The 20,544-nt window shown below is 42.0% G+C and overlaps 1 protein-coding gene across 3 annotated transcripts in view; it reads right to left on the bottom strand.

Moving 5' to 3' along the window:
- DGKI (diacylglycerol kinase iota) overlaps positions 1 to 20,544 on the bottom strand; it is a 461,291-nt gene that overhangs the window by 409,296 nt on the left and 31,451 nt on the right. The gene's annotated exons all lie outside the window — the stretch shown is intronic.

The following is a 20,544-nucleotide window of genomic DNA, read 5'->3' on the forward strand; positions in this document are numbered from 1 at the left end:
CTGTAGTGGATCAAGGAGGTTGTTATCAGTGAGGTGGGCGCTTAGGCAATTGTAGGATAAGCGCTCAAGGAGCTTGAAAGTGAATGGCAGCAGGGAGATGGGTCTAAGGTTGTTTAGGTCAGTGGGGTCAAGGGTTTTTTGAGTATGGGGGTGATGTGTGTGTGCTTTAGGGGGAAGGGGAATGCGCCAGTAGAGAGGGAGAGATTGAAGATGTGGGTGAGGGAGCGAATGATGGAGGAGGGGGGTGACTGGAGGAGTTGTGAGGTGATAGGGTCCAGGGGGCAAGTGGTGAGGCAGGCTTCAGTGAAGACCTTAGTGACCTCCTCAGTGGTAGCAGGGCTGAAGGAGCGGAGTGTTGGGGAGGTTATATTGTGCAGGGCATTAGGTATGGTGGGGGGCAGTGCGGCTGTGAGGTCAGAGGAGGGGAGAGTAGAGGGGGTGATATAGGGAGGGAGGCTAGGTGGAGAGGTGGATTGTGAATTGACAATGTCCTTACGGATTGCGCCAATCTTGTTTTGGAAATGATTGGCAATCTCGTGGGCGGTGAGTGAGGTACTGAGTGGAGGTGGGGGGGGGGGAGGGAGAGCAGGGATTTGAAAGTGGAGAAGAGCCGACGAGGACAGGTAGAGAGGGTGTTAATGAGGGTTACGAAATAGGCTTGCTTGGCAGCGTGGACGGAGGTGGTGTAGGTGAGGAAGGCAGATTTTTAGAGGGGGAACGCTCGATGGGACCTGGTTTTGCACCATAATCGCTCCAGCACGCGTCGTTTGAGACGTTTTGGATGATAGATACATAATTAGGCATACTTTAGATTAGGTAAGGGAAGGAAAATAGATAGATAGATAGATAGATAGATAGATAGATAGATAGATAGATAGATAGATAGATAGATAGATAGATAGATAAATATATGAAGGAAGAAAGTGGAACAGAAATGAAGAAAATTAGATCAGTGAAGTTTTTTAAGAGTAGAAGGATGAAAGGTAGGTTAATATGCTGTTTTTCAACCAGGGTGCCCAGGCACTCTAAACCTTCAGATTTCTTCAGGGGTGCCTTGACAAAGGGCTTAAAAATTGCCTAAAATTGTATACAAGCCAGAGGGTAGATCAAGTCTGCCTTTTAGGTACAGATAGCCACATGTTTTCGTTGGGCACCATTACAACCTTCCAACCACTGGTACCGTAACAACCAATGACGTCATCAGTTAATAAGCTGGACTTTGGGTGCCTGCACAAAATCCTTGTTGGGCCATCCCCTGCCCCTTTAGTCAACATTGGGGTTACATTAGCTGAGTGAGGGAAACACTGGAATTATAGTCTGTAACAGAGTGCAAAGGTATGCTTGCTTTGGGAGAATAAATCACCTCTAATGTTGGCTGATGGCTGTTGTGTGGGGATGTGTGAGGATGTTGCTGCAATATGGAAAACCTTTACATTTTAGAATCGGGTGCCTCCAGACTGTGCAGAATTTTAAAGGATGCCTTGACTGAAAACAAGGTTGAGAAACACTGGGTTAATAGATACAATTTAGGAAGGGAAGGAATTAATCAGAAAAGTATAGATGGTGGTATAGAATATTTGATGCTCCGGCTTTACACTACTATGTGCTGTGATGGAACAGAGCAATGGAATACTGCTCATCTCTCCCCTCTCTTTCTCTCTCCCAGAATGTACATATTAAACATATATATATATAATTTATTCTTTCATAAGCAGCCGACACCTCAGCCACCCCCACCCCACTCCAGTCTTCACACCCCCTCCAACTACCCTCTCTGTCACCTTACAGCCTGTACGGTTGGGGGAGGGGGTGATGGAGCAGTCAAGGCAAGGGTGACTACAAGAAAATTTACAGCACTTGTTTTCCTATGGGTAACGGCAAGAAATGTGTGAGAAGGTTTTAAGCTGTTGTGGAAGCACAATATGTAAAAGAAAATGTATGGAAACAGTCTGCACTAATATGCAACAATTAACCTATATCTATTTTAAGACCTGCACACTGGACCATTTTTCGGCTGTTCCTAGAAGCGTCTGGCATTTTTTTTCCTACCTCTACCTCTAAATGTCCCTGCATGTTAGCCTATGTGTACATTCACACATAGGGGTTGATTTACTAAAAATGGAGAGTGCAAAAGCTGGTGTTGCTTTGAAACCAACCAGTTTCCAGGTTCTTTTGTCAAAACTTAATTGAACAAGCTGAAGTTAGAAGCTGATTGGCCACCATGCAAAGCTGCACCAGATTTTGCACTCTCCAGTTTTAGTAAATCAACCCCTTTATGACCATGCTTATTATTATTATACAGTATTTATAAAGCGCCAACAGTTCGCTCAGCACTGTACATTACAAAGGGAGACAGAACATGCAACAGTACAATAACAATACAATGTGATACACGAGGGGTTCGAGGGACCTGCTCCTTGGAGCTTACAATCTAGGAGGGAGGGGATAGTGGTACAGGAGGAGATAGCTGTGGGGGATGGAGTGGTAGGAAGAGTGGAGGAGGTCGGCAATTAGCAGGGGGTGGGGTAGGCTTCCCTGAAGAGGTGGGTTTTCAGAGTGCGCCTAAAGGAGAGGAGAGTAGGTGATAGTCTGATGGGTTGGAGTAGGGAGTTCCAGAGGATGGGTGACACCCTGGAGAAGTCCTGGAGGCGGGCATGGGAGGAGGAGACCAGGGAACTAGAGAGAAGGAGGTCTTGTGAGGAGCGGAGTGTGCGTGTTGGGTGGTACTTGGATATTAGGTCGGTGATTTAATTTGGGGCAGTATTATGAATAGCTTTGTACGTCAGTGTTAGGATTTTGAATTTGATCCATTGTGCAACTGGAAGCCAGTGGAGGGATTGGCAGAGGGGGGTGGCAGAAACGGAGCGGTTGGTAAGGTGAATGAGTCTGGCTGCCGTATTCAGGATCAACTGAAGCGGGGATAGCCTGTGGCGAGTCAGGCCAGTGAGGAGGGAGTTGCAGTAATCGAGTTGTGATATGATGAGGGAGTTGATGAGCTGTTTAGTGTTTTCTGGGGTTAGGAACGTGCGGATTTTGGCAATGTTGCGGAGGTGAAGTCTTATCTTTTGTATCAAAGCCCTGTCTAGCAAGGGCAGCAGTTTTCTCTTTCTCTGCAGCAGTTCAACTTTCATTTACAGGTCACCCTGTGACTGGAAAAAGGAGAGGCAGCACACCGCAACACATCTCTGTCACTCTGCACTCTCCTCCTACCAGCACTCCTTACACTGCAATACACCTTATTGGCTACTTTTTCTACTTTTCCCTCACCGACTCTGCTGAAAAAAGACTGCAAAAGGCCAATGCAAGTCAAACTCAGATACTTACACTGCTTGCATTTAAAAAATACATTTAATGATGTATAAGTGATTACAAAGCTGCAGTAATATGTACCTTTGCATCTGCCTAGTGTTCAGCTTTGAAGGAAATTGTAGAGAGACTGTACAATCGGATTGGATTTAGATTGCAAACTCCAGTTTTACTTTCACCAAGGGTCACACAAGGATCAGAGTAGAATTCCTCCCAGGGAAGTATCATTCTTTTATTCTCGTTTCAATGGGAGTTCTTGTTTATTTACATCAGGCAGTGGTAGGATCACTTGACATGATGACAATGACACAAAAAGACAGTCCTCTGCTGCTCTCCGCCCTGTGTATCCTCTTATATGCCATGTTTTCATCTCTCAAGGCCGTGTGTTACAGAGAAGCCATCTCTGAGAAGAGCTAAGCCATTTTTCTTAAGCAACTCCTAATACATTTACTGCCAGACAATCTAGCAGAGCCTCGCGGTAAAAATGTCTGTAAAAGAGATTACAATCACATGCGGGAACATCAACAAACACATATAATGCACTTTTCTCCCATAGGACTCAAAGTACAGGCCATATTAACAGATAGATAGTGTTTATGATATTGGTTGAAGGTTTGTCTAAAAACAACTAGGGGGTATTTGAAGGCTCTGATATGTGTTGACCAGGGGCCTGGAAATCGGCAGACCAAACTTAAAGTGGAACTTTACTCATGACAACTTAAAAAAAATAATGTTCTTTAGAAAGGAACATACATTCCACATTAATAAATGCTACCAAAATTTGTGTGGGCTGTAAATTGCCTCCAGCATTGCTCCTGTTTCTGCTTGTTGGAGGCTGCCATTTTACTGATGCCCAGAGCCCCTGAACAGCAATAAATCATAAATCGATTTAACAGGTTCAAAAAACAATTACATTCCTGGAATAACTGTCAAGCAAACTGTCAAACCATCAAATGGGTGGTGTCATAACTGATCACATGTACAGCACCATGGCAGTTGCAGATCAAACAGAAGCAGCTTCCTTGGCTGTAAATTCGTCAATGCCTAAAAATGGAGAGCAACTAAGCATGTACAGAGCAGGGTGACACAGTGGGGCTTATTTACTAAAGATGGAGAGTGCAAAATTCAGCTCACTTCTGCATAGAAACCAATCAGCTTCTAACCTCACCTTGTTCAGTTAAGCTTTGCCAATAAACCTGGAAGCTGATTGGTTTCTATGCAGACATGAGATTTTGGATTTTAAACAGTATAGGCACTTATTTTTAATATTTTGCATAGCTATACCTGCAAAAGGTAATCACAGTGATCTAGCAGGCCTTCATTTTCTGACTAAAGTTACACTTTAAAGTGCACCTAGATATATGTTTCATGGTTATTCCATGCATGTAGGTAATGTGTAAACATATTTTATTTTACTTTTTTCTCCTTTTTTTATTTACAATACTTTTTATTAAAGAAATATTTTTTCATGTTATCTACAACCATGCTAAGCAATGTAAATGTAAGGGCTTGTTTACATTTGTGGTTGCGGGGGCAATAAAAATACAGGTAAAGCCTCATTTTTGCTCTCCCCCAACCGCTCCCCTTAAAGTATATGTAAACCCTCACCTTGTAAAACAACCCATTCAGTTTAAAATAAAAATGAAAGGCAAAACATTTGTGCATAGATATAACAACGTTATAAATACTTTTTTTTCCCTGTTTTATAAGTGATCACATATCCTCTAACCACTGACTCTGCACCTTCAATTGGGGCTACATTATACAACATGTGTAGGTCTTATATATGTTAGCACAGTACTGGTATTTCTTATGTGTGTATTGTATTAAACTGGGTTACGTAATATCTGATATACTTAGAGACATTAATGCACTGCACAATGTGAAGAATATATATTATGAAAAGTCTTTTACACGATTTTAGGTGTATTTTATATGATATATATATCAATTTTCTTTCAACATTTGGGTTGTTTTATACTGTGCTTGCATGCATTTTGTGGAGTTGGCAGCCCATTCATTTTTAAAAGGGCTTCCTTAACATGAAGCATGTTGATGCACGGCATAAACTGTGCAAACCTTGCCATTTCAAGTTACCTTAATTGAAAATGGTATGTCAAAATAACCATCAGATGCATAGACACAGGCAGCATTAATTCCTGCATCCTGTGTAAAATGAAAGCTTGTCTCCTGGTCTAGACAGGTCTTACCCCCTACAGCTGTACACAGCTGCATGAACAAGGTTAGGGAAAATCTGGTGTTCTAACGTGTTGAAAGATAGTTGTACCCTTTTGCAGCAACCTCCAGAGACTAGCACTGCTATTGTACAGGCACAGAGGTACATGTCATTGCAGCAGGCCATTATGTCTCATTTCCAAAATATTTTTAAAGGCTTAGTTCATCTTTGTGACCATGTTTCATGTTACATCCATATTTAGGGTGTAATTTGAAGCACAATAACATTGGCTCACCCTCAACTGAATTGCAAGGTGCTTCTCCCTGAAGCTTTATATTTATGTTTGAATTTGGAGTAGCTCTGCGTGGCTCTGTCTGCACAGTCATGTTATCCATTCATGGGGATCTGTGAACAGAAAGACTATTGGCCACCACAGGTGGCCTGTCAGATCTCAATGGAGCACAAGAGCAGTGATGTCACCACACTTATAATCCACTGATTACTTCTTCCAGACCTATAACAGTAGTTCCGTATGTCTATACAGACCTGAGGCTGGGATTAAGGCAGGCCAAAAATTATGCGATTAGTTACAGGAAAGAAAATCGCTTAATTCCCACATCAACAATGACTGAATCCCTTCTGTGAAGCTATTGTGTTCTCCTGGCGGCGGCGCGGGGGACGCCATCCCTACCGGGAACACGCAATGATTGCTGCTAACGGCTATAGCTGCTGGCAATAATCACATGGTAGTAAACCGATATGCTGGTTGTACCCAAGTTGATTGATGGATCGACTTGGGTACAATCAGCCTGCCCATACATGGATCGAATCTCAGCCAGTTCAGCAGGGACCAGCCGAGCTTCAATCCATCTATGGTAGCATTCGCACAGGCGAGTAGCACTGGTGCCAATGACAGCAAAAGGAATCTGCTGAATCCTGCTTCTGTTTCTGACATCTGCGAGTGGCTAGCTGTGGCCGCCGAGCCATCTGGCATCCACAGCTATCATGGCTGTCTGTACAGCCAGCTATTACCTGCAGAGATTGCTGCTGGATGCACAGAAAGTCTTAAACAATACAGAAGCCTGTGCAATGCACCTGCAATATATAACAAAGTGAGCGCTCCTATTAAAAAAGGATAAAAGTAAGCAGCTAATAGCGCTAGAGGAGATCACAACCGCCTCAGATATAAATAAATAAAGTGCAGCGCTAACAATCAACAAGCAGAAAGTTTGATCTAAAGAGTTTCAATACATACTACATCCAGAGGAGGGAAGCCTTCACCTGGAGGGAGCCTTTGCCCGGTTGATTCATCCTGATCCTAAGGAGGCCCTGTGAGTCCAGCAGATCATCGTTTGATGACACCCCTTCCTGAGGGAGAACATCTGTGGGATTTATTACACACATGCGCATTTCCTATGCGCGGTCGGTGAGTGCGCATTTCTGCCATTTCTTCCGGATTCCTCATAGCTGTGTCTACTATATTATTGTATTGATTGAAATAATTTACGTACATTTGATAACGAATTTTAAAGATCGAACTCTTTAGATCGAACTTTCTGCTTGTTGATTGTTAGCGCTGCACTTTATCTATTTATTTAATGCACCTGCAATGCACTGTTCGTTGATGCAATGATCTGCAGGCTTCAATGCAAAAATGTAATAAATGCACATTTTTTCTTTTATTATTGGTGGTGCATTTATTTATTTTTTTTGCAAAAGTTGGCCTATGCCTTCTCCTTGTTTACAGCTTTATCTTTGTTATTACAGTGCATATACACTTTTAGCACATCTGTAATAGTACCTGAATTGCATGAGTAGTTTACTGATTGACACTGCTTGCTGCCTAAAGCTGCACATCCCAAAGATAAATTATAATGTATGTTTAATTTATTTTGATGCAATAAGTCATATGGATAAACCCAATACTTCATTAAGAATGCCACCACACCCACCCTATTCTTCCACAACTAATGCTCAGCTGACACAAGCCCCCCAAGTGGCTAAATAGCCCTTAAGCCACTTAAATTGATGATATTGGAAAAAAATAATAAGCTGGATTCTTTGAATTGAAAGGTGGATTGATGCAGATAATTTAAAACAGGTGAAATCGAATTAATTCAGATACAATAACATAAAATAAGTGCAGCGCTAAAAGTAGTGATAATACAGATATAAGTCCACTGAAAGTCTTGGTCATATGTACGTGTCCAGTGACAAATGAGGATTCAGAATTGGTGATCCGTGTGGAAACGGCTGAAAAACGCACTCACCAGAAGTAAGACACATAAACGCAGTGTGCATCTAGAGCTCATGGATCCTCAATCCAGAAGGGGATAAAGCTGGTCCGGTTACAGGAATGGTGGATCCCTCCTCTGTGGATGCAGCAACAGATCCTATATTTTTTTCAGTATGTGCTTGCTCCTACTCAGCATGTTGTAGATGAGCCTTGATTGTAGCAGCTGTTCAACAAGAATGCTGAAGGAAGAAATCACAGATAGCGAATACTTGGTGTACCTACGAATCAGAAGCGCAAAATTAAAGTGCATGTATATATATTATCCCATTTTGGTCATCTGGGTGCAGGTAAGGATGGTGGAATCATCTGGCACACGGTCAGCATACAAGGCAACTCCAGACCTCTCTTACAGGACCCTCTCAGCAGCCAGGGATAGCTCCAAGGAACTCTCAAACCACCGGATAAACAGCTCAGAAAAATAGGGATCTCTCCACCTTGGAGGCTCGTTAGTAACAAGCCAGAAACTATTAGCACCTCATTGTTTCTGGCTTGTTACTAACGAGCCTCCAAGGTGGAGAGATCCCTATTTTTCTGAGCTGTTTATCCGGTGGTTTGAGAGTTCCTTGGAGCTATCCCTGGCTGCTGAGAGGGTCCTGTAAGAGAGGTCTGGAGTTGCCTTGTATGCTGACCGTGTGCCAGATGATTCCACCATCCTTACCTGCACCCAGATGACCAAAATGGGATAATATATATACATGCACTTTAATTTTGCGCTTCTGATTCGTAGGTACACCAAGTATTCGCTATCTGTGATTTCTTCCTTCAGCATTCTTGTTGAACAGCTGCTACAATCAAGGCTCATCTACAACATGCTGAGTAGGAGCAAGCACATACTGAAAAAAATATAGGATCTGTTGCTGCATCCACAGAGGAGGGATCCACCATTCCTGTAACCGGACCAGCTTTATCCCCTTCTGGATTGAGGATCCATGAGCTCTAGATGCACACTGCGTTTATGTGTCTTACTTCTGGTGAGTGCGTTTTTCAGCCGTTTCCACACGGATCACCAATTCTGAATCCTCATTTGTCACTGGACACGTACATATGACCAAGACTTTCAGTGGACTTATATCTGTATTATCACTACTTTTAGCGCTGCACTTATTTTATGTTATTCCATTTTAAGTACATATTGGTTGCTTAGAGTGCTTAGCCGCTTTCAGGATTAGCGCTCACTGTTGTTTTTTTTTTTTTTTTTAATTCAGATACAGCTAGATTGGTTCATTCATCACTGCTAATACATAAAGAATAAGCACTGATGGTCAGTTACATTGTAAAATGAGGTAACCCTACAGTGTATCTCTGGCCAAAATGGTGTCTTTTAAGTTTTAGACATGAATGGGTTAGAACTTCTGTCAGCTTGTATTGATGTCTGTTTTGTCATTGCTGACCTATTCTGGTGACAGCTGTTTTAGGCCCTGTTCACACCAACTTCAACTTATATAAGCGGAGTATGTACAGCAAGCTTTTAAACACTGGCAAAGCTAGGCAGCTTTTTCAATGCATTTAAGGAGCCTTTTAGTGCCAGTCTCAGCCCATCGGGATGAAACCAGGCAAAGTAGTAGCATAAACATGAGAAGTCTGCCACACAGCAGAGGCACCCACAGGTATATGCGCTAGACAGGTTCTCTTTAATGGGTCCAGCCAGGGTCCAAACCCTACTGTGTGCCACCAAAACCAAGCAAGCATACAACCAATACCTCATATCAGTCTTTGTGCTGATGGTTGTTGTGCCAGTGAAAGGGTTACAAGCTCCCAGGCACAAAATGCTGTCTATTTAATGCCATGGCTCATTGCATCAGCTCTCTCTTTGCTTCTCTGTCCTTAAGGCACCAAATGGTCACATGGTGCCGGCAGCCTGCAGGATAGCCTCAATCTATGACCTGTTTTGAGATGCTGGTTATAGAAACACTGCTGATTTAATAGGGAAGGGGGGGGGGGGGGGGTTACCCACTTGAGACTATCTTTAGATTGACTTATGACTTCAGGACTGTACTTTATCATTCAATTGGTGATATTATCCCAGATTCTTATTTTCATTTAATTCTCACCTCTGCATCTCTTGAGTTCAGATGACATTTCCCACTGGTAGTAGTGTCACAGGCTCCCTCAACAAAGCGCTTTCTATTCAGTCTCTTTCCCTTAAATTGTCCCTAAATAATTAACTTTAATGAACTGATAGTCTTGTAGGTCTTAGCGCAATATTATAGCTTAACAAGTGAGAATTCATAAACAAGTCAGAAAATGATAGAATTATAACTATATTTAAATTGCCCTCAACAGGCAAGAAAATGCTGATCATATTAAAATATATTCTAATCAGCAACATGCTAATATACGAGGGTAAAATTACAGGTGCTGCATCTGTTTAATTATTTTTAACAGTGTACATATGTGTCCCCACAAGCTCTCTTTAAGCTCCTGATATGTCACCATGAATAGCCATAGTGTCATTTTTTTTAAGCCATACCTTTTATTATTTAAAATCTAAGACAAGGATAACTTTATTTTTATTTTTTTAAAAGTACAGTTGTCCTTTATGGTGACTATAGACCACAGATGTTGGTTAGAAATACAGTCCCAATCTGATCAGAAAAGGTATTTTTGATCTGTCAGATGAGGACTTTCGGTCCAGCCCACTGATGCTTGGCCTGTCTTAATGTTGCACATTTGGAGGCAGAAAATACAGGGATGATTCATCTTGGCCTGAACAATGGTAATCAGACAAGGTCTAGATTAGTCTGATCAATTATCAATTCCAACCCCCCTTCCCACTACAAAGGTGTCTGAAAATGCCACAGATGTGAGATCAGAAGGCCATCATCTCATGTGATGGCCAGCTTTGTGAAGACTTTACAGCCATAGTAATTTTGTATCATTGTTTTTCCTGAAAAAATAAGCTCTGTCCTTATACCCAAATGAGTTATATTCCAGTCAACCTCATTATACTGCCACAAGGACATTTTAGGTGAAAGCAGAGCCGGGAAACTACCCACACCTGACCTGGGTCCAAAGTAGGTCACCGGGTGCCACTATCCCCCTCTTGGATCGAAGATCTGAGAGGATTAGCCGCCCACGTCTGCAAAATGATGGCGCAAAAATTATTATTTCTACACAAATGGGAAAAAGAAGCAAGGTCACATAACCACAGAAAATGTGGGTCACCATCTGTTAAATTTTCACCTGTGGTAGCCAGATTTAGAAAGGACACAAATCCAGATTGTGTGTAGAGTAGACAAATTATATGACCCTGGTGCAGAAATACTGCAATAGTTTCTATGGAGAACAAAACATCTATCCTTATAGCATACTAGTGAATTCAAGTGTACCAGTAAAATATATTCAAGATATCCAAAGTGGATAGTGATACACATATGTAAAATCATGGTAAACAGGTTAGTAGAATAGTTTTCTGAAACCAGGGGTACAAAGAATCCACCTCAGTAAAAACTTGTTCCCCAGGAATTTTCTATTGATGGCAAAGCTGTTGAATAGGATATACAGCAACTAGATGTAACTCTAAAGGTATAGTATGGATACAATTATGGGGTGGGCTTAGCTGAACCTCTCCCCATGTGTATGCAAAAGCATAACAAGCATCTGAGCACCGCAAACCAACAACCCTATTTAAATAATTTGCAATGCAACCCCCCCCTCCATCCATTCATGTCTCCATGCTTTATTTTGCTTAGAAATCACTTTGAAAAACACCCCCTAGCATTTCTGTTCATGGCCATCTTGAGTATGAAGCATTTACTTCCTAGAATCCATCAGCCCTTAGCTCAGGCATGCAGGTAGGAGTGTGTGCTTAGCTGAGAAAACCCTTCTTTCCCTCCTGAAAACTCCTGGAATGTATTACTTCATTAGCCTAGGCCTGGAAACCAGAAAGTACTTGAAGAAATGTAAAACAAATAAATATAATATTCCTTCCTCTTTATTTACTAGTGCTAGCAGCATAAGGATTAAAATAGGCAATACTGATTGAAATGTGAAGTTCTGCTTATTCAACAACATTACCCTCCATAGAAGATTCCTGAGTAGCACAGTTATTTTTTTTTTTCTTGAGCCCGTGGTGCAGTATGCAAAAACAAAACACCAATATAAACTAAAAAAGTGTATGTGAACACACACAAAACAGTGCACTTAGGCTGTGTCATATGGTCCCCTTCTGAAGAGGAAGGATCCATCTGTGACCCCCGTGCAAAATTTTAGATGGGGGCAAGGCACATTTAGGTCTACCTAGCAAAAAGGCCCGAAGACCCCGCTCCTCATAGTCAGCCAAGGCCAACCAATGAGTACTAGCAGTGGCAGAACCTTCAGGGCCCCAATGCAAGGAAACAATGAAGGGCCCAATTGCAAGTGTGATCTTTGTGTCACTGGTAATTCTGCCACTGGTGTCAGTAGTTTTTTTATTTTTATTATGTTCATTTTTTTTACCATTTCATTTTTCTTACAATTTTTTTTTATTATTTTTTTACTATTTTTTTAGAAGCCCATTGGGGGGCTTTGGTGAGATAGACCTCTGATGTTCCACCTTTGGGACAGAAAAAGGAGATACACAGCCCTCAATCCCCATCTCTGCAACCTCAGCTGCACTGAAGGAATTGACAGGAATAGCTCTGTACAGAGCTTCCTGTTCATTCATAAACTGAAGCATAGTAAAAAAAACTTTACTATGTTTCAGTTATGAATAGACAGAGTCAGTGATTGGTACTAACTCTCGATCAATGACTGTCCATTCAAAAAAGGAAGGGGCCGGTAAATGACACACTTAAATGAGAGCACGGGGGGGGGCTGAAAAGCATGAGGGGGTCGGAGAGCATGAGGGGGCAGCAGAAAAAAGCTGGATAGGAGGAGCAGCGGGGGTGGCTGCATATAGAGGAATCTATTTCTCCATTTACATTTCCCACAGGGAAGATCTCTCAGGATCCTGTCATACCAGCAGGGACACGATATACAGCAATCCTAGCCACAATGCCAGACTGACGGCAGAGCACCCCTACTGGACACTGATAAGAACAGATACTACACTTAGGCAAAAATGAGGAGAAGAAGGAGCGCACATACTGAAGTGAATCCCTTTGTACTCCTGGCTTCAGTGAATCTATTCTGCAAGCTTGTTTGCTGTGATTGCACATATGTGTTCTCTCACTCGTATTCAAAATGAGTACTTTCCACTCTGGATATCTGAAATATACTTTACTGATACTCTTGGAGATGCCCGTCTTCTTTTTTCTTATAATTGTTGTATCTTCTGACCACCAATTGGGACTGATCTGGTGGCTGTCTTGGGAGATTTATTATTTTTATTTATTTATTTATTTCAGGTATTTATATAGCACCATCAATTTACGCAGCGCTTTACATATATATTGTACATTTACATCAGCCCTTAACCCTCAAGGGGTGTACAATCTAAGGTTCCTGACTTACATTCATACATACACATACTAGGGACAATTTAGACAGGAGCCAATTCACCTACCAGCATGTCTTTGGAATGTGGGAGGAAACCGGAGTACCCGGAGGAAACCCACGCAGGCACAGGGAGAACATGCAAACTCCGTTATTGAGGATTGCATACCCAGAACAGATTTGCTTTTCTCTCCATTTAAATCTAGGGGTTTGAAATATACTGTATGAACATTATAGTATCCTTGTGACTCTAACTGCCAGCTACATTTGCATACATTTGAATCCTAACTGCTGTGGTGGCAAATTACAAGATCATGGAGTCTGAAACATCCTGACTACAAATTAAAGCTGAAGTTTAATCAGCTTATAGTTTGCCTTTTGGTTCAGACTCATTGATGTCATCACTGGGTCTCTGTGCTTCTTTATGCAATGCAGACAGATTATAGCTGGTGAGAGGGGCCAGCAGGCTGCCTGCACAACATTTTGGGATGCACAGACGTGCGTCAGGCAGAGGTGTGATGCACATTTTCTCACATCACAATAATAAGCTTTATTTTAAGTGTACATTGTACACTTCATTAATGTTACTGTCACAGTGCACTATGCAGTGACATGTGGAACCATGGAGAGCGGTACGATATCATGCACACATGTTGCATAATATTGCACCGCTCTGAAATTATTATTTTATTATTATTATACAGTGTTTATATAGCGCCAAAAAGTTTGCTCAGTGCTGTACAATATAGTGGGGGACAGTACATGAGACAATACAGTAACAATACAATACACGAGGGGTTTGAGGGCCCTGCTCTTTCAAGCTTACAATCTAGGAGGGAGGGGATAGTGGTACAGGAGGAAGTGGCTGTGGGGGATGGAGTGGTGGGAGGAGTGGAGGAGATCGGCTGTTAGGTGAGGGTGGGGTAGGCTTCCCTGAAGAGATGGGTTTTCAGGGTGTGCCTAAAGGTGAGGAGGGTAGGTGATAATCTGATGGATCATGGTAGTGAGTTCCAGAGGACGGGGGAAGTCCTGGAGAAGTCCTGCAGTCGGGCGTGGGAGGAGGAGACCAGGGAGCTAGAAAGTAGGAGGTCTTGTGAGGAGCGAAGAGTACGCATTGAAATACTGCGTTTTGGTCTGAACATGACACACAGAAAACTATTGTTTTCTGTTTGTCATTGCTGTTACCTGTGTCTTCCATGAGGAAAAACGCAGGTGACTGCACATAGTGTGAATGGGCCCCTAAGAGCCCTCAGCTAGCAAAATGCTGGGTCTTGGAAGGAGTTATGCAAATATCAAAATGCCTTGATGGGTGGATGTCAGTCTGGAGGAGCCTTCCTAAACAGGCTGTATTTTCATGTACTCTTCCCTAGGTAATACCCTCATATGATACTGAGCCTTCATGATTAAAAGAACTGAAATCCAATGAATGAAAGGGGCAGGCAAGGGACAGTCAGGCGGTGAAAGAAAGAGCTAGATGATGATGGATGTTTTCCAGCCAGAATGTGAGGCAGGCTCCGTCTGACTTGCTGCAGCTTCTAATGCACACCTTGATGAGCTCACTGTGTGCAGTGAAGTCAGATTAAACAATTTCAGTAACAGCGAGGAGCCTGTACAACTGTGCAAGACTGAAAGGAAGGATGGAGTTCAGCTTTAAAGACTGTTGCCATGGTAGCAAGGAAGTTAAAAATTTCTTTTTTCCTGGAAACCATAGCTGTGTGCTGAATGAAAAAGAAAAGTACATCTTAATAGCATTAAAGTGGCCCTGTCTTGAAACTAAAAATGGCTGTAAATGCTGTAACTGTAAAGAAGCAAGTGAATGAATACTTTCCTCTTCTACCACCACCACCACCACCGAATGCCAATGATCCAAATAAATCCCTGAATGTGGGGCAACTGATTTAGAAATATAATGAAAGTAAATGAAAAAAAAAATGAAATCTAGAGCTTGCGTTTACCACTGAAAATGAAAACACTCTGTGCACTCTACTGGTGGAAAAACAGCAACCTGGAATGTCATTGTACATTTAGTTTTCATTGATTAGTCATTTCCTTGCTGGGACTAATCATGTGACTTCAGCAGTCAGACCCTGCCACTTAGCACTCAAGAAAGGAGGAAGTGAATAAAATGCATATATCATTAGTTACAGAGGGGGAAGCGTCAAAAATCCATAATACAGTTAGCTAAAATCCTTATATATAATATTTACATAGTGGAAAGTCAGCGCTAAACTTCTAAAGGCAGCTTACAGTAGCTCTACATAAAAACAAAACAAAATTGTCACATCGGTATTTGTGCAGTGCCTCCAGAACTACTAAAGTTGGCTGTTTTCACTTCTATTTTAGCTGTTCTGGAGGCACTGCATGATTATTCACATAATACACTGCTCAAAAAAATTAAAGGCACTCTGAAAACACATCAGATCTCAATGGGGAAATATATCATGCTGGATATCTATACTGATATGGACTGGGTAATGTGTTAGGAATGTAAGGATGCCCCATGGTTTGATGGAAATGAAAATTATCAACTTACTGAGGACTGAATTCAGAGATACCCCAAAATCAAAGTGAAAATATTATGCAGCAGGCTAGTCCATTTTACTGAAATTTCATTGCAGCAACTCAGAATGATACTCAGAAGTTTGTATGGCCCCCACATGCTTGAATGCATGCCTGACAACGTCGGGGCATGCACCTAATGACACGACAGGTGGTATCCTGGGGTATTTCCTCCCAGATCTGGACCAGAGCATCGCTGAGCTCCTGGACAGTTGGAGGTGCAACCTAGCGGTATGGAATTGACATTCCATGATATCACAGAGGTGTTCTATTGGATTTAGGTCAGGCGAGCGAGGGGGCCATTCAGTGCTATCAAATCCTTCATCCTTCAAGAACTGCCTGCATACTCTTGCCACATGAGTCTGGGCATTGTCATGAACCAAAAGGAACCCAGGACCCACTGCACCAGCGTAGGGTCTGACAATGAGTCCAAGGATTTCATCCTGATACCTAATAGCAGTCAGGGTGCCAATGTCTAGCCTGTAGAGGTCTGTGCGTCCCTCCATGGCTATGCCTCCCCAGACCATCACTGACCCACCACCAAAACGGTCATGCTGAATGAGGTTACAGCCAGCAAAACATTCTCCACAGCTTCTCCAGACCCTTTCACGTCTGTCATATTTACTCAGGGTGAACCTGCTCTCATCTGTGAAAAGCAGTGGGCGACAGTGGCGGACCTGCCAATTCTGGTGTTCAATGGAAAATGCCAATCGAGCTCTATGGTGCCAGGCAGTACACACACTAGAGGACGTCGGGCCCTCAGGCCACCCTCAAGAAGTCTGTTTCTGATTGTTTGGTCAGAGACATTCACACCAGTGGCCTGCTGGAGGTCATTTTGTAGGGCTCTGGCAGTGCTCATCCTGTTCCTCTTTGCACAAAGGAGCAGATACCGGTCCTGCTGATGGGTTAAAGACCTTTTACCACCCTGTCCAGAGTAACTGCCTGTCTCCTGGAATCTCCTCCATGCTCTTGAGACACAAGCAGACACAGCAAACCTTCTGGCAATGGCATGAATTGATGTAACATCCCGGAGGAGTTGGACTGCCTGTGCAAACTCTGTAGGGTTCAGGTATCGCCTCATGCTACCAGTAGTGACACTGACCCTAGCCAAATGCAAAACTAGAGAAAAACAGTTGGAAAAGATGAGTAGGGAACAAATATGTCAGTGGCCTCCACCTGTAAAACCATTCCTGTTTTGGGGGTCATCTCATTGTTGCCCATCTAGTACACCTGTTAATTTTATTAACACCAAAGCAGCTTAAACTGATTAACAACCCCTCTGCTACTTAACTGACCAGATCAATATTCCAGGAGGTTATTTGACTTGATGCTATACTCTGATTAAAAAGTGTTCCTTTAATTTTTTTGAGCAGTGTATTTATAACTGACCAGAAATAGATGGGCTGGGTTTTAAAGCTTGCTGAGGGGACACCTGGAGGAAGAAGAGAGCTCCAGAAGAACAGGTAAGTATAACATCTTTTTACTTAAAAAAAACAAAAAAACATACACACATTTAGTATCACTCTAAGTGACTGACAGTGTGACTTTAAAGTGGCTGTAAACTTCTGACATGAAAAATGAACAAAGCATATCCTTCTATAGTGTGTACTTGTCTCAATCCAAAGCACTGGTGTGGTTTCTATTTGCTGTCTTGTTCCTCTGCTGTCTGCATGAGTTACTTCTGACAGGCCTCTGGTTGACAGCCTCAGTTGTGCATGTTTCCCAGTGAGATTGTGCAGATGGAGGTGTGTTCTTTCCCTCCACTCAGCTCTCAGATTACACTCAGATCTGCTCTCTGAGCTGTTCAATATGTGACATCAGATCCCTGCCCTCTGCCACTGGAAGTGCAGAAATGCTGTGTAAAATCCAGACTTTAAACTGATCTAGAGGAGAGATGCTGCAGATACACAGGTACAACTTATGTAGGAGGATTTGTTTCATATCTGTGTATCACCCTAGGCTCGTCACTTCACTGGGTATATGATGTAGCTGTATTAAAGCCTATTGAATTGTATTAAATTGTATCACCTGGCTCACCATGTGAAAATAAATGAATAAAAGCATGAAAAATTAAAACTAATGCACCTACCAGATCTAAGGACTGCAATATATTACAGTTTTGTTATTGGGTTTAGATCTCCTTTATGAGCTGAGGCACATGTTCCATTGATTTTTATTTATTTCCTGTAACACACCAGACATTTCCCACCATGCCCAGCTCTTTCAGCTGACAAAAGCTGACGGGATTTGATATCTGGCTAAACAAATTTACAAGTAAAACGAGCTGTATGCTTCAGTAGGGATGTGTACATCTACCTACATCAACAGAGATTGTGGTACTCCCACCTTTCCGCTAAAATAACACTGTGTATCAGGTTGCACAGGAAGAATACAGAGGAGACACAGAAGGGAATCACCAATGTATCCATGAATACTTAATGGAGAGGGAGAATTATCTTGAATTGGCTGCATACCTAATAGCCACTAAGGCGTGCACAGTGTTAATGAGCAATCATAGGTAATTAGTTAAAGCAGAACTCCAAACAAACATAATTCCCCTCCCCAATAATGTTATTAAACCCATATTAAAGTAGATATAAACCCAATGACTAAAATCTCATTTAATCTTTAACATGTTATTGACATTTCAAATGTTCAACTACTTAAAATCTGCAGTTTGCATTTAAAGAATACCTTGTGATCCATCTATGAAGGTCTTCATTTAGGCACTTCCTATCCTGGTAGTATGACAATGTTGCTCTCCTGTCATCCTGTCACATAACGGGTTCAGTCTGGATCCATCCATCAGTTTTTAGACATATCCAGACTGAACCACAATGGGGGGAATTTACAAAAATGGGAGCAGCTGTGCATAGTAACCAATCAGCTTCTAGCTTGAACTTGTTCAGTTAAAGCCAAACTAAACTCCCTGATATACTCACCCCCACCTTCCTGCAATGTGGTGGTTACAACCCTCATCTCGCTGTCATCTTCTTCCCAAGTATCAGGTTTTTGGCCTGGCGGAGGATGATGCTATCCCATGCACAGAAGTCAGTTTTCTGGCACAGTCAAAGTGTGCCAGGAATGCATGCTGAGCTTCGCATACACAGCTCAGTCTACTCATTCAGTAGAGAACTACAAGAAAGCAGATACATTTGCCTTATTGCAGAAGAGACATGTTATGAATAAAAAGCTGCCTGCTCGCAGTTTCCTAAAAGTTAGGTTTAGTTCCTCTTTAAAGCCGAGCTCCACCCAAAAGGGGAGTTCTGCTTTAAGCCTTTGTCCCCCGCTCCCCATTAAGGATTGGCACCTTTGGGGAGCGGGGGGGAGCAGGTACCCGAATTTGACAGGTACCCGCTCCCACTTCCTAGGAGATTGGAAACGGAAGTTGTCCTCCCCCCTCCCTCCCCGTAGTCTTCTGGGACACGTGACAGGTCCCAGAAGACTACGGGGCCATTCACAAAACGCAGCGCTTCTCGCGCATGCGCAGTGGGCTCCCAGCTGTGAAGCCACACAAAAGCATATGCAAGAAAAATGAATGTATTTCAATGAGTCTAGTTTACACCATTGAGGTATTTTCATGTTTGTTTAAAAAAAGTACAGCATGCTGCACGTGAATGCACTGCAACAGAGAAACACACTGAATACGCATGTGTACGCAACTCAGATGAAAATAAAAATAGACAAATGTAAATATGCATGTGGAACTGCACAATGAACACAGAGATTATGGTGTAAAGAGGCCCTTACACCACATGCAGTCAAACGCCTTCTTAAATGCAGTAATAATGCGTATGAAAGAAACATAAACCAGTTTTAAACCCAAAATCAAACATTTATTATATTGCAGCTTACCAATTCTTAGATGTGATGGTTGCATTAGTTTTCTTATTTAGGATTTCTTTCTTCTATTCTCATCTGGTGATCCAGCAAGTAAGTCTCTTGTTTTTTCAAAAGGGCAAGCTCTCTTTCAGACGTATCAGTTTACAGGGATGAGGGAAACCGTTTAACACTGGCAGGCGTGCTTATAATGATCAGCTTTTATTTTTTCATAATAAAACTTTATCCCAAAAGGAAAATAAAACTATTTGCTGTAACTGATTATAAAGTGTCACCAGAAATTTAGCTTTAATGTGTTAGTGTAGTTAAATCTGCTAGTACATTAAACACTACACAGACTGGCACTGCTAATGTCTGCTGTGCACTCCGTGCTCCTTCATCCAGAGTGTGGCACTCTAATACAGGAGGTATGTTACTGGCCAGATCACAAGGTGAACAGAGGAAAAAAGGCCTAAAAAAAGAAAACCAATAGAGTCACCACATCTAATGATTGGTAAGCTGGAACATATTACATTTTTGGTATTGTGTTCAATACCGCTTAACCACTTGAGCTCTGGAAAGTTTTACCCCCTTCATGACCAGAATGTGCACTGTGCTACTTTAACTGGCAACTGTGTGGTCATGCAACACTGTTCCCAAATGAAATTTATATGATTTTTTTTCACACAAATAGAGCTTTCTTTTGGTGGAATATGATCACCGCTAATATTTTTTTTATTATATAAATGAAAAAAGACTGAAAAAAAACCCCCCAATATTTTCTACTGTCTGTTAGAGAACATATCCAATAAAAAATCTAAATTCTTCATAGATTTGGGCCAAATTGTATTCTGCTACATGTCTTTGGTAAAATGAAAAACCCAATAAGTATATATAAATAGTTTTTTGTGAAAGTTATAGGATCTACAAACTATGGTGTATATATACTGGAATTTACGCAGCCAAGACGCTA

This window comes from Staurois parvus, unplaced genomic scaffold (genome assembly GCF_062004578.1).
Source record: "Staurois parvus isolate SC_StPar_1 unplaced genomic scaffold, SC_StPar_1.0 ptg000249l, whole genome shotgun sequence".
NCBI lineage: Eukaryota > Metazoa > Chordata > Amphibia > Anura > Ranidae > Staurois > Staurois parvus.